The sequence below is a fragment of the Musca autumnalis genome, unplaced genomic scaffold (assembly GCF_047663935.1).
Source record: "Musca autumnalis isolate F117 unplaced genomic scaffold, ASM4766393v1 scaffold_2, whole genome shotgun sequence".
Classification (NCBI taxonomy): domain Eukaryota; kingdom Metazoa; phylum Arthropoda; class Insecta; order Diptera; family Muscidae; genus Musca; species Musca autumnalis.
This window is the reverse complement of record NW_027411755.1, coordinates 200,893,492-200,909,477: the sequence shown is the minus strand read 5'-3', so window position 1 is coordinate 200,909,477 and position 15,986 is coordinate 200,893,492. Positions and strand designations below refer to the sequence as shown.

At 34.8% G+C, this 15,986-nt stretch overlaps 1 protein-coding gene and 1 non-coding gene across 4 annotated transcripts in view; one reads left to right on the top strand and one right to left on the bottom strand.

Annotated features, from left to right (window-relative positions):
- Nucleotides 1-15,986, bottom strand: part of LOC141395138 (uncharacterized) — a 294,451-nt gene that overhangs the window by 26,271 nt on the left and 252,194 nt on the right. The gene's annotated exons all lie outside the window — the stretch shown is intronic.
- On the top strand, nt 221-292 carry TRNAM-CAU (transfer RNA methionine (anticodon CAU)). Its single transcript has one exon. It is a non-coding gene; the product is annotated as a tRNA-Met (tRNA).

The window sequence follows — 15,986 nt, the reverse complement described above, 5'->3', positions numbered from 1 at the left end:
CACGTACCTTAATCAACTTCAAACTTTATTTGTATATATCTTTAAAACCAGCAAATACAAGAAATGCAAAGTGTCCTCATTTTTACCTAACTGTCAAACTCTTACTGGTTTTTCATAAAATATTTTATAATACCGGTTTTGTCATGTTAACACCAACCGTAATAAGGGTGATAAGTTCATACACGAGAATCAACACAGCTAATTTATTCGTTAATAAACAAGCAGAGTGGCGCAGTGGAAGCGTGCTGGGCCCATAACCCAGAGGTCCGAGGATCGAAACCTTGCTCTGCTATAATTGAATCAGTTGTAAATATTTTTAATGTGTCTAATTACATGAACACAAAGGATGAAAAACAACGCAAGACATTGTACAGAATAGGGAATGAATGAAGCAAAATTTCTCAAGGCGTTAAACGGCAAACTGGTGCGTTCATAAAAGCTATTTAAAATCGTTGGAGATGTATAAATTGCTTTGTACATAATTTCAAAAGTTTTTCTGTTGGCTAACGCATAATAATATGGAAATATATATTTCCAATGACAGAAATTCGATGCCATATTGAAAATAATGAATAATGCGTACAAAGATCCAACTTCTATTGTTTAATAAACGAATTATCTGCATTATAATTTTCAAAAAATATGCATAAATCCGATGTCTACCCATTACATATTAATGTAAACAAGCTACCCTCTGCATTACTTGTAGGCTTAAATATAGCCATGACTAATTAATGTGGATGGCACACAGCGTGTGTGTCTTACTACAAAACCAAGAGTTGTGAGTTCAACGCTCATTGTCGGCAAACGAGAGTACTTCGATGACATAAAATTTTTTGATGTAAGCTCAAGCTTCCCGTGGAAGCCCTGCAGCATGTGCTAGTGCACTTGGACCACGTAAATAACTTTTATACCAATTGGGGTATTAGAATTAATGTGTCCAAAAGTAAAGCAATTTGCTTTTGTAACGCATCCGGCAAATGTAAACGATTTGTTGTGTCTCAAAGCAAAAAATTGGAACTTTTTCTTAAAGGCAACGAAATTAAATTCGAACATAGTATTAAATACCTTGGGGTTGTCTTCAACAAGCTACATAAATTTAAAAATCATGCTAGAAATAATATCAAAAAAGCTTACAATATGAAGGGAGCTTTTGCAACTTTATTTAATAACAAACATTTGCGTAGTGAAACAAAATTACTTTTGTATAAAATCAGTATTAGGCCGATCCTTCTCTATGCATTTTTCGATCTGGTTCACAATTTTGCCGAATATTATGAAAGAAATGGAAATTTTTGAAATGAACGTGATTCGGAAGTGCATAGGATGGAACTATAAACGACTTTCTAATAATAACTTATATGAGTCTTCTTCGGTAATTCGGCATTTCGGAATATTCTCTCCAAATGGTACACAGATTTGTTCAGAATCTTCAAAATTTCGAAGGAAACATTATGCGTGATGTTTTAAATTCAAAAGCGAATTTTAGTTGGTCAAATAAGCTCATACTTCCCGAGAAAATGGAACGAACGCTGTAAAAACCCCCATGGCCAACATGTGTAGTGGCTGGTGCACAGAACAACATTCGAACAGGATACTGCGTTGATCCAAATTTAATATCGTAATATTTATGCGAATCTAACATAAAGTTTGGAGATGCTTCTTATCGGACCATTCCTTCTGGCACCTTCCCCACAAAAGTTCAAAAATTGTTTTTGCTAAAATGATACGTACGGCATCTGCTAAACGGCGCAGCCGATTTGGTCCAAACTTCGGATCTCATAATATTTTGTCCAAGCTTAGTTTAAGTTCGAAAATGAGCCATATCGATCTACTTTTGATGGCACCAACCTTCACAAAAGTTCACAATTTTTCTTTAAGTGACATAATGGTAGAAAAGCTCTATATTATACGGTGACCAACGGAAATGACTGGAAAGCGCGATAACTATAGAAAGAAATGTCTCCCTAAATAAGATTCACTTCCAAAATGGACTACGTCGGTACAGTCCTTCAAGTACCTACTCCGCAATATTTTTGAGCTTTAATCCAAATCCATATTCTTTCATCCAAAAAGGGCCGCAACATTTTTGACGAAACGATTTTTGTTCAGTAGCCGGTATTCGATCTTTCTATAGATAAAAGTTTCAAATCACACATGCTGAGGGTATATCTCTAGTGATTGTGTAATTTCGCAAGAACTATTGATGATATGCTTTTAATATGTAAAAAAAAACTCTAATACAAATATTTGACAAACAAATTTTCAATTTTTATGAAATTAGAAAATGTTTTGAGATGAAAAATTTTACGAATTATGGAGGGGACCAAATGCGAATAGATTGTAAGAAATATCGCGATTTTTTCAGGGTATTGACAGTTTGTTATGTATTATCGAAGACTACGAATTATCGAATACGAATTATCCGATTCTACTGTACTAGATTTTATCTAAACAGATAGTGTAACGCTCAAAAGTCGTGGGTACTCGTTTTTGATTACAATAAACTATTAATAAACAATAAACTATTTATTTCAAAATTTAAATCAAAATTTAACAGTCAAAATGCCCCCTAGTGGTAATACCGGAAACTAATGTACATTGAGGGGAACACCTAGCTTCAAACGGCCACACTAGTATTTAGTACGCCGGTGAGAAGTGTATCAAACGACGGCCGGTCACCAGCAGGTATAACAGGAGGTGCTGTGGAGACAATCTGGGCAGTCGTCTGTTGGCGATTGATGAGTTAAGTGGTGTTGAAAAACAAAACCTTGGCTTTTGTGGTAGTAGAGTAGATGGTAGTTTCTGCGTTCAAGTGGTGTTGAAAAACAAAACATTGACTCTGTTGCAAGTAGAGTAGATGGTAGTTTCTGCGTAGTCACGTGGTGTTGCAAAATAAAACCTTGACTCTGTGGAAAATAGAGTAGTCGAGTGGTGTTGAAAAAAACCTCGACTATCAGTGGAAGTAGCTGCAGTATACTCTCGTCGATAGCGGTCTCTCGGTTCTGTTGTCGTTCGAGTCAAGTGGTGTTGCAAAACAAAACCTCGGCTATTCGGCAGAGCAACGAGTCACCATTATTGTACCAGTTGTGGGGTCGTCTGAATTTAGTGGTGTTGAAAAACAAAACCTTGGCTTCTCGACAAAACATCAGTGTGTACCAGACCGCCACTGCTATCCTCGGACGTCGCTGCGATCAACATTATTTTTCCATTAGACCGCTGCTGCGCTGACATCGCTGTCAAGCACCCTATTTTCTACCCATCTCGCTGTCGTCAACCACATTTATTGGACCGCGGCTGTGCTAACATCGCTGTCAATTTCACTGTCGTCAACATTGATGGAGCCGCTGCTGTGATTAAGCCATTGCATTGAAAACACGTCGTCACAATAGGAAACAAATCAAGTTAAATAAAACATTGTAAAAACAGATTCTGTTCGAATGCTGGTAAATAAATCAGAAATTCATACGGTAGTTAATCAGAGTTCTGACCGAAAGTCTTCCAAAACTTTCCAATTTCATAAGATTTTACTTTCGAATTCGGCCCGATATCTGTCCGAATGTCGGTTAATAAATCAGAAATTCATACGATAGTTCGTTAGAATTCGGATCGATAGTCTGCAGAAACATCCGATTTTCATACGACTTTCCGTCAGAGAACACGTCAACCACGCCATATGACTTTCGGTCAGAGTTCATACGGAACTCGCATCGGTTTATGAGTTTGCTGGGCAAGGCGAGTTTCTATGAGGATGAAACCAATAAAATTCGATGTGTAAATATTATTCAAACCTCCCTAGTCAATACCTAAACTAGCATTGCATTGTAGGGAACAATTGTAGCTAGTTTTAAGCAGACCATAATCCCATAATTATTACCATGCACAAAACAAATAGAAAAATTTCAAGTGTCACCTAAAAAAATTACGATTTGCTCACAAAATAACTAGGTTTATTTAAATTATACCTTACACAGACTAGACTATTTTCTCCTCATGCAAAAATAAACAATTGAGTTTACGAATGAACGGCTTAGGGGATAAGTTAAACAATAGTTGATACACAAAACAATGACTTGTCAAGGAAGTAACTTAAATCTTATAAATAGAACACATCTTAAATTACATATAAATCAGGGGAAAAGCTAGACTAGTATGATGATAATGATAAGCTGTGCTATTCACCCAAAGAGCCAGCCAACCAACCATAATAAATTGGCGGTGGTTGCTACCGGCGGCAGTAGATGGGTTTGTTGAGGTATACGCCCTCATACTCAAAAAGCTAAAGGCGGTAAATTTGTTTATGTAAATTTAAGTACTTAAAAAATGATGATAACACGAGCAAGCAACATCATCACATGGATGCAAGAGGAGGAATAGTAGGGAGGAACAGTCGGGAGAGAGAATGCTAGAAAAACAAAAAAAACCATTAAATTATATGGGTGTGCAGTTGTTATAAATGGCACTGTTTAGTTTCAAGACAATAACAATCAAAATAATAATAAGTTAAACATTTTTATTAAGCTGTAGTTTTTTTTTGTTTTAGTATTTTCTTTCTATTTATTTTGTTGCAAAATATTTTTTAAACATTTGCATGTCTAAGTTGTTGTTGAAGCTGCTGTTCCATTGTTCTGTTCTCTAAGCCATATCGTAAATTTGAGTTAAATTTAAAATGCGATTTAGTTAGAACTTTGTTTAGAAACCCGTGTTTAAATCAGCTAGCCAGTCATGCCGCCACAAGTATAAAAATGGCAATGTAGAAGAGGAAAAAGAACAGCAAAATAATAATAAGGAGGAAAAATATAATCATAATTTTTAGTTGTGATTAATGTAATATCATCTTTCATCTCTGCTGTGTTTGGTCTTCCTTGTTTATACCCTCAGCCTTTAGGCTATGAAGGGTATATACACTTTCATACGGGCAAAATGTGCCTCATCGAAATAATGGTTTTAGACCCCAAGTATGTTTGGACGAAATGGGTTTCAGACAATTTGGAGTCGATTGAGCAATGTCCGTCCGTCTGTCTGTCTGTCTGTCTGTCTGGCTGGCTGGAGCGCACGATAACTCTCGAAGGGATGAACCGATTCGGTTCAAATTTTGGCTTTCGTAATATTTTGTCCAAACTTAGTTTAAGTTCGAAGATGAGCTATATCGGTCCACTCCTTCCGGTTCCTCCCCCACAAAAGTTCGAAAATGTTCGGAAAATTTGTACCCACGATAACTCTTGAAGGGTGTAACCGATTTGGTCCATACTTTGCCCATCGTGGAGCGTGTACCAGACTTAGATCAGGTTTTAATATGGACTCAATCGGTTCACTCCGCCGGGTACCTCCCACACAAAATTTTGGAAAAGTTCAGTTTAGGAACATCTCTCGAATCGCTTTGATTTTTGCTTTAGCAACTTGTATTCACTGCCCTCCATACGACGGTATAAGTTTCATCAGGGGCAAGTCCATACTTCCTGAGAAAATAGCCTGAAAGTTGCAAAAAACCCCTATGACACCGTGTGAGGAGGTTGGAGGGCAAAATAACTCTCGAACAGGTCTGCCGATTCGGTCCAAAGTTTGGCCTAAGTAATATTTTGTCCAAACATAGTTTAAGTTTGAAGATAAGCCATATCGGTCCACTCTTTCAGGTACCTCCCCCACAAAAGTTAAAAAATGTTCGGAAAAATTGTGCGTACGATAACTCTTGAAGAGAGTCGCCGAATTGGTCCATACTTTACACATCCTAATATATCTACCAAATATAGATCAGGTTCAAATATGGACTATATTTGTCCACTCCATCCGGTACCACCCACTCAAAATTTCCGATACATGTTCATTTTAAGACCTGCTTTCGAATCACTTTGATTTTTGTTGAAGCAACTTGCATTGCTGCCTCAATTGCGATGGTAAAAGTTGTTTCAGGGGCAAGTTCATACTTCTTGAGCAAACATCCCTGAAGTTCTAAAAAACCCCTATGGTACCATATGTAGTGACTGGAGATCCATTCTTTTTAGTATCTCCTCCGAAAAACTTTTGATATTAAATCCTAATCAACATTTTTGTCAGTTCAAACGCCCAAAATTTTTAAAACTCTCTAAATACATGCGTTTTTTTCAAAAAAAAAATTGTTTCAATATACACAGGCTGAGGGTATATCTCTGTCGGCAAAGCCGACTGATACTTTTTTACTTGTTTTATTTATTTTTTCATTAAAAATGAAAGAACACAAATTAAACAGAACTAAGACTACAGCTGGCGGGTGGAAACCGTCTAATTATACCCTACCCAACAAACAAATCCTTACTAAATAATGGGGTTTTTATAGTATTTTTTGGTAGTTGTAACTACTTACAAAACCCCCTACTAACGCATTATTTTAACAAGGGCATGTCGCACTGAATTGCTAGTTATTCTATGACTACTACAATTATTTAAAGTTAGAAGTTGAAAAATAAGCCAAAAAAATCTATTTTCCGAACAGTTGAGGTGGAATTTGTTTTCAATTTCAATACATTTAATATTTTTATTTTATTTTGCTCTCTGCTGGATTTGATCATGCGAACTTCTGATTTGTAGCCGAACACACTATGGCACGCATACAAACATTAAGGGTTGTTTAAACGCTTACATGAGCACCACCAACTTTTCTTTGTTTTGTGTGTTTTTTACAAAATGTACCCGACCGACGGTGAGCGTTGATCACACAATCAGGATAAGTAGTCGGACACACACGCTCTGTGTCACCGTACTCATAACATAGTAAGGAGTAATATATATTATACATTACTTTGTAAAGGGTTATATAATGACTAACGAATATGAATTTTTGTCTGAGTAGTACTTGTCCGCTATAGGATTTTGTAGAAAATAATGTTCTAATCACATTCTGGTCTTTTTTTTTGAAGACTTCGGTTCGAGAATAATTTTGAAATTTTTACAGAAGTTACTCCTTGTGATCCTAAAGAAACGTTTTTCGTGGTATTTGTTTCCTAATATTGGTAATTTATTTTATAAAAAATATTATATTAGGAAGCATGGACCACGAAACAAATTTTTTTTAGCTATGAACAAGATCACAGGGAATACAGAAGCTACTTTCAAAATTATTCTCGAACAGAAGTCTTCACAAAAATACCAGTAGTGCGATTCTCTAACCCATTTTTTGAGTTACCGACAAAAATCGGTAACATTAAAACGCAAAATTATAAATGAAAAGTTTAAATAAATGTTGACACCGCTGTTACTGTCGGTAGAAATTTACGGCTACTTTTTATTGGTCGCTAATTTACCGAATATTATAGTTAATTACCGAAATTATAAGCATTATATAGTTTTACCGATTTGTGTCGGTAACTCAAAAAATGAGTAAGAGACTCGCACTACAGAATGTGATTAGAACATTATTTTCTAAAAGAAAAACAGAAGGTGATTAGAATTGATGAGACCATAATATCTTCTCCGTCTAGAAAAATAAGGTTCGCTTAAAAGGCCTAAACGACTCTCCATAGAAGATCGGATTTCTTACAGAATATTTTTGAGGCTATACCAGAGCCACAATCGTGGAATTATTAAAGCATATTCTGCATGCACCGCCAAGCGGTCCGTATTTATACGCCCTTTCAGCGGGTTCATCATCGCTCATTCTTATGATATGGTCTAGCCAACGCAATCGCTGCATCTCGATACGTTTAACTATATTGATGTCGTTGTATAGCAGATACAGCTCGTGGTTCATGCGACGTCGATATTCACCGTCAATGCAGATTGGTCCGTAGATCTTTTGAAGAATTTTTCTCTCAAACACACCAAGCACTGACATGTCTGCTTGCGCAAGTACCCAGGCTTCGGAGCCATACATCAGCACGGGTAGTATCAGTGTTTTGTAGAGCGTTATTTTTGTTTGACGAGATGTGGCTTTGTTTTTAAACCAAAGTAGCATCTGTTGGCCAATACAATTCTTCTTTTTATTTCACAACTGATGTCGTTTGTTGTGTTTACGGAGGTGCCGAGGTAGACGAAGACTTTTACTACCTCAATATTATAGGAACCAACTTCCACAGTCGGTCCGAGCTCAATAGACGCATTGCGCGTCAACACCATCAACTTGGTCTTCTCACCGTTTACCGCCAGACCCACTTTAGCAGATTCTCTTTCGACCTTCATAAAGGTATAAGTTACTTCTTTTACGGATCGGCCCATGATGTCTATATCATCAGCATAAGCAAGTAACATGTGACTATTGGTGTAGATTGTGCCACTTCTTTTGAAGTTTGCCTCTCGTATAACCTTTTCCAGCAGGATGTTGAAGAGATCACACGAAAGGCTGTCTCCCAGTCTGAAACCAGTTTTGGTACCAAACTCTTCGGAGAGTTTCTTTCCTATTTTAACGGAGGACCTCGTGTCAGTTAAAGTCATTTTACAAAGCCGGATGAGATTTGCGGGGATATCAAATTCACACATGGCTTGGAATACCTTTGAACGCAGCGGGCTGTCGAAGGCTGTTTTATAATCGACAAAAAGGTGGTAGGTGTCGATCTGCATCTCTTGGGTCTTCTCCAGGATTTGCCGCAGGGTAAATATCTGGTCAATGGTGGACTTGCCAGGTCTAAAGCCGCATTGGTATGGTCCAATTATCTCGTTGACCATAGGCTTTAGTCGTTCGCACAATATCCCTGACACGATCTTGTAGGCAATAGGGAGTAGACTTATGCCCCTATAGTTAGAGCATACAGTCTTATCTCCCTTCTTGTGGACGGGGCACAGGATACTCAGGTTGTAATCGTCGGGTACTCGTTCTTCCTGCCAGATGGTGCTAACTAGCTGATGAATACACCTTATCAGCGTGTCGCCTCCGGTTTTGAACAGCTCGGCTGGTAAGCCATCGGCTCCTGCTGCCTTATTATTCTTCAGCCGATTTATTGCTGTCTTTACCTCATCTTGGCTGGGCGGTATACATTCAATACCATCTTCTGGGTTTGGGACTGTGGTATCTTCGTCGTCTTCACTGCTATTGGATACCAACAGTTTTGAAAAATGTTCTTTCCATATCCTGAGTACACTATCTGTATCAGTTACCAAATTACCTTGCTGGTCTCTACAGGAGGATGTGCCTGTACCAAAGCCATCAGTTTGATGCTTGACTCCTTGGTAGAAATTTCGGACTTCATTCTGGCTCCTGTACATCTCGAGTTTTTCACACTCCCGATTTTCCATCTCTCTCTTTTTCCTGCGGAAAAGACGTTTCTCCTCTCTCCTTTTCTCCATGTATCTCTCTCGTGCGCTACGCGTTGCTACGGATTGTAAAGTAGCCCTATACGCCGCATTTTTCTCTTCGGTGGCAGCACGACACTTCTGATCATACCATGGATTCCTTGGTGGAGGTCTCTGGTATCCAAGTATGGATTTTGCTGCTGTTTGCATGGAGTGGGCAATGCTTTGCCATTGCGCTGATACGTTATCGGGATGAGGAGTGCTTTGATTAAGCAATTGGGCTAGTTGAGTGGAATATGCTGTGGCTATCTGTTGTGATTGCAGCTTACCGATGACTAACTTTCGTGTTGTGTCTGTTCGTACTTTGTTTGCTACGTTTAAGCGGGTGCGTACCTTTGCTGCAACAAGGTAGTGGTCCGAATCAATGTTTGCGCCTCGGAATGATCGTACATCCAACACGCTCACAACATGATCAATTTGATTACTTGTTCTTTGATCTGGAGACAGCCAGGTGCCCTTATGAATATCGAGATGATTAAATCTGGTACTGCTAACTACCATGTTTTTTGCAGCTGCAAAGTCTTTGCGGCCTCATACCATTGTCAGATGTTTCACTGTGGAGACTGAATTTCCCGACTGTTGGGCCAAACATATTCTCCTTTCTAATTTTGGCATTAAAATCGCCTAGAATGATTTTAATGTCATGGGCAGGGCAACTGTCATATGCTTCTTCTAAGCGCTCGTAAAATATATCTTTGGTCTGTTCGTCCTTTTCTTCAGTGGGAGCATGAGAGCAAATATAGCTGATGTTGAAGAATTTTGCTTTTATTCGAATTGCAGCAAGTCTTTCATTCACTGGGGTGAAGCTTGATACCAGATGTTTTAGCCTCCGACTAACTACGAATCCGCAACCAAACTCATGCTTTACGTCATGGCAGCTATAATACAGTGCGTCACCTTTAGGTGTTGTTGTGACGCCTTTCCCAATCCATCGTATTTCCTGTATGGCAGTAATATCGGCCTTGTAATTTTCAAGTACGTCTGCCAATGCGAAGACTGCACCTTCTCTATAAAGAGTGCGAACATTCCAGGTGCAGATTCGCAGGTCATGGATTTATTAAAGAATATTTTAAGGCATATTTCAGAAAAAATCGTAGATTTCTTAACGAATATTTTTGACGCACATTCCAGAGCCACAATCTTGGATTTCTTAAAGAATATTTTAAGGCATATTCCAGAGCCATAATCGTGGAATTCTTAAAGCATAGTTTAAGGCACATTCCAGAGCCACAATAAAAGGATATTTTTGAGGCTATACCTGAACCGCAATTGTGGATATCTTAAAGACTAATTTTGGGAAATATCTCGGAGTCACAAATGTGGATTTCTTAAAGAATATTTTTGGGAATATCTCAAACCCACAATCGTTTATTTCTTAAAGCATATTCTAAGGCATATTCCAAAGCCACAATCGTGCATTTATTGAATCATATTTTAAGATATATTCCAGAGCCACAATCGTGGATTTCTTAAAGAATATTTTATGACATTTTCCAGAGCCAAAATAAAAGGATATTTTTGAGGCTATACCAGAACTGCAATTGTGGATATCTTAAACACTATTTTTGGGAAATATCTTGGAGCCACAATTGTGGATTTCTTAACGAATATTTTTGGGAATATCTCAGAGCCACAATCGTGGAAATGTTAAACATATTTTTAGGCATATTCCAGAGCCACAATTGTGGATTTCTTAAAGAATATTTTAAGGCATTTTCTAGAGCCACAATCGTGGATTTCATAAAGAATATTTTAAGGCATTTTCTAGAGCCACAATCGTAGATTTCTTAAAGAATATTTTTGAGGCTATACCAGAGGATTTATTAAAGCCTATTTAAGGCACATTCCAGAGCCACAATCGCATTTATTGAATAATATTGTTTAGGATATTCTAGAGCCACAATCGTAAATTTCTTAAGAATAATTTTGAGAACTTACACACTTTTCTAATTATACCACATATCCGGTTATTTGCCATTTCATTTATATAATTGCCAAGTCATTGGTGTGTAGTAACTCGTCATCATCATCATTAAAACAGATGTTTTCCGGCATCGTTGTCCTACATCTTAAGATGTTTTTTTTGGGACAGGCAATGTAGATAAAACTAAAATCTTAAGGACATGTTTTTTTAGGGGCTATACTAAGCAAAGTGTTAAGAAATGAGAAATGAACTAAGTTTGGCTGGTAGTTGGTGGGGTTTAGCTATCCCGCATTCTAAGACATGTGAAATGTGGTCTTTGGATAAATTGTTGATAATGTTTTTTCATTAGTATTGTGTCGACACTAATACAAACATAAACTCAAGACAATGTTTTCTTTGGAAAAAGCATCCAGAATGGTGGGTGATTTAGCCGACAAAGTTTTAGTACAAAAAATAAAGAGGAAGCTGCCACATTAATGTCAACAAATAAATGTTTATTTGGTCATTTTGGTAGTGTTATTACAACATATTTTTTGTGTTTGAATACTATAAGTGGAAGCTATCAAAATAATACGTTAACTAAATTTGTGCTTAATTGAATTTCAAAACTAAGTAAAATAACATTAGAAAATGGTAGAGATACGGGCGGAGGGTAGAGATAAGAAATGTATAATTATAACTCATCATATCTTGGACATGTCGAGGGGGGATTTTTTCCACAGAAGAATTAGAGCGTCAATCTCTCTCCTTTTGCAAATGTGATAAAAATATTCTTGGTTTTTTAATTGAGAAATATTTTAAATTATTATTTAGCATTAAATTCCTTGGAAATACAAATTTATAAATTTGTAATCCTCCCAGGAATTGATTTCACAGATTACCATTTGAATATTTCGTACTGGTATTTATCTTGTGGCATTAACGCTTTTGATTCTATTTACAATTTAAATGGAATCCGCAGCCAAAATACAAAAAGCCACCAAACTTCTAAAAACAATATCCTTTGCAAAGGATTCGGTACAGAATTTGCGCCATTAAGTGCCATGGCTCAGCAATTTATGTTAAATGGCGTAGATCAACAAATTGTTACAAAATGCAAATTATTATTTTAAAGTGTTTGAGAGGACGAACATCATGGGAGGTCTGTAAGGATGATATTTGGAATTTTTGGAAGGGTAATGAATAACAATTCGCGGGTGTTTTACAATGAAGATTAGAGTAAGAACAACAAGTATCAAGATTTGAAACAAAACAATTATGAGAAAATTCATTTAATTTATGTTTAAGAATGTTATGAAATATTAACTAAGGAAGACTATTTAAAGAATCCTGCAAAGAAGATAATAAAGAGGCAAATAATCAAAGCAATTTTTGCGTTGGTTTGTATGGTTTGAAAATTTTGTTATACAATTTAGGTATTTCAAGACAATCGCAATTAATTTTAATAATTTTGTTGTAATATTCAAACTTATATGACTGAAGTTATTTTCCTTCTTTGAGCTTCCGATTTACAGGTTCCATATCAATTCGATTGAAACACAACAAAATAATAAACCTCTTAATTTCGTCCACCCAAAACCCCACCTAATATCCTATAGTGCATGCATTTAATATTTATAAACTGTTCTCTTCTCTGTGGTTTCATTATTCTCCTCCCTATTATTCTATTTGTACAAAAGATTAATTTGTGTAAATATTTGCCATAGTTGAAATTACACTATTTACAATCAAAACATCATTATTATGGTCAATATTATCTAACTGAAATTGTATTCGATTAAGTGAACATGGCTTGAAGAGGAATGCCTTTGTAGAACTACAGGACATACGATCATCATCTGGCCTACAATTAAGTCAATCAATTTGTCTTTTGTAGCTGTTTGTTTTGTTTTTGTAACGAGTGAAAAAGGATGAGATTTTGTATTCAGAGCGTACACTAGAAGTTGAAGTATTTGATGTTTTTGTTCACTTTAATTGAATGAGTGTGTGTATGTCTGTGTGTGAAAATATTTGTTTCAATGACAGATAATGACAAAACCAAATATACATATCATTAAAACCATCACCATCATCATTAAATTAAAGAGCAATTAATAAAAATAATTTATTTGAAAATTTCGTAGGATGAGGGAAACCAATAATATTAATTAATTATTTACTAATTAAAGATTGTGTTATAGTGGCATGATAAATCTTGCAATTGTTTTGGAAATTAAAACAAATATTTTTAAATTTCCCTCCAAAAAAGCGGGTATTTTTTTAATATTGTTTCCATATTTTTTAATAATATTTTTCCAAGGACTTACAATGAGCGTGGATTTTTTAAAAATATTTTTCCAAGGACTTTCAATAAGCGTGGATTTTTTAAAAATATTTTTCCACGGACTTTCAATAAGCGTGGATTTTTTAAAAATATTTTTCCAAGGACTTTCAATAAGCGTGGATTTTTTAAAAATATTTTCCAAGGACTTTCAATAAGCGTGGATTTTTTAAAAATATTTTTCCAAGGACTTTCAATAAGCGTGGATTTTTTAAAAATATTTTTCCAAGGACTTTCAATAAGCGTGGATTTTTTAAAAATATTTTTCCAAGGACTTTCAATAAGCGTGGATTTTTTAAAAATATTTTTCCAAGGACTTTCAATAAGCGTGGATTTTTTAAAAATATTTTTCCAAGGACTTTCAATAAGCGTGGATTTTTTAAAAATATTTTTCCAAGGACTTTCAATAAGCGTGGATTTTTTAAAAATATTTTTCCAAGGACTTTCAATAAGCGTGGATTTTTTAAAAATATTTTTCCAAGGACTTTCAATAAGCGTGGATTTTTTAAAAATATTTTTCCAAGGACTTTCAATAAGCGTGGATTTTTTAAAAATATTTTTCCAAGGACTTTCAATAAGCGTGGATTTTTTAAAAATATTTTTCCAAGGACTTTCAATAAGCGTGGATTTTTTAAAAATATTTTTCCAAGGACTTTCAATAAGCGTGGATTTTTTAAAAATATTTTTCCAAGGACTTTCAATAAGCGTGGATTTTTTAAAAATATTTTTCCAAGGACTTTCAATAAGCGTGGATTTTTTAAAAATATTTTTCCAAGGACTTTCAATAAGCGTGGATTTTTTAAAAATATTTTTCCAAGGACTTTCAATAAGCGTGGATTTTTTAAAAATATTTTTCCAAGGACTTTCAATAAGCGTGGATTTTTTAAAAATATTTTTCCAAGGACTTTCAATAAGCGTGGATTTTTTAAAAATATTTTTCCAAGGACTTTCAATAAGCGTGGATTTTTTAAAAATATTTTTCCAAGGACTTTCAATAAGCGTGGATTTTTTAAAAATATTTTTCCAAGGACTTTCAATAAGCGTGGATTTTTTAAAAATATTTTTCCAAGGACTTTCAATAAGCGTGGATTTTTTAAAAATATTTTTCCAAGGACTTTCAATAAGCGTGGATTTTTTAAAAATATTTTTCCAAGGACTTTCAATAAGCGTGGATTTTTTAAAAATATTTTTCCAAGGACTTTCAATAAGCGTGGATTTTTTAAAAATATTTTTCCAAGGACTTTCAATAAGCGTGGATTTTTTAAAAATATTTTTCCAAGGACTTTCAATAAGCGTGGATTTTTTAAAAATATTTTTCCAAGGACTTTCAATAAGCGTGGATTTTTTAAAAATATTTTTCCAAGGACTTTCAATAAGCGTGGATTTTTTAAAAATATTTTTCCAAGGACTTTCAATAAGCGTGGATTTTTTAAAAATATTTTTCCAAGGACTTTCAATAAGCGTGGATTTTTTAAAAATATTTTTCCAAGGACTTTCAATAAGCGTGGATTTTTTAAAAATATTTTTCCAAGGACTTTCAATAAGCGTGGATTTTTTAAAAATATTTTTCCAAGGACTTTCAATAAGCGTGGATTTTTTAAAAATATTTTTCCAAGGACTTTCAATAAGCGTGGATTTTTTAAAAATATTTTTCCAAGGACTTTCAATAAGCGTGGATTTTTTAAAAATATTTTTCCAAGGACTTTCAATAAGCGTGGATTTTTTAAAAATATTTTTCCAAGGACTTTCAATAAGCGTGGATTTTTTAAAAATATTTTTCCAAGGACTTTCAATAATCGTGGATTTTTTAAAAATATTTTTCCAAGGACTTTCAATAAGCGTGGATTTTTTAAAAATATTTTTCCAAGGACTTTCAATAAGCGTGGATTTTTTAAGAATATTTTTCCAAACACTTGCAATAAGCGTGGTGTTTTTGTAAAATATTTTTTCAAGGACATACAATAAGCGTGGATTTTTTAAGAATATTTTTTCCAGGGACTTCAATAAGCGTGGATTTTGTAAGAATATTTTTTCCGGGGACTTCAATAAGCGTGGATTTTTTAAGAATATTTTTCCAAGGTCATACAATAAGCGTTTATTTTTTAAGAATATTTTTCCAATGACTTAAATTAGGCGTGGATTTTTTAAGAATATTTTTCCAAGGACTTACTGTAAGAGTGGATTTTTTAAGAATATTTTTTAAAACACTTACAATAAGCGTGGATTTTTAAGACTATTTTTCAAAACACTTACAATAAGCTTGGATTTTTTAAGACTATTTTTTAAAACACTTACAATAAGCTTGGATTTTTAAGACTATTTTTCAAACACTTACAATAAGCGTGGATTTTTTAAGAATATTTTTTTTAAGGATTTACAATAAGCGTGGATTTTTAAGAATATTTTTCCAAGGACATACAATAAGCGTGCACTTTTTTTAGAATATTTTTTCCAAGGATTTACAATAATCGTGGATTTTTAAGA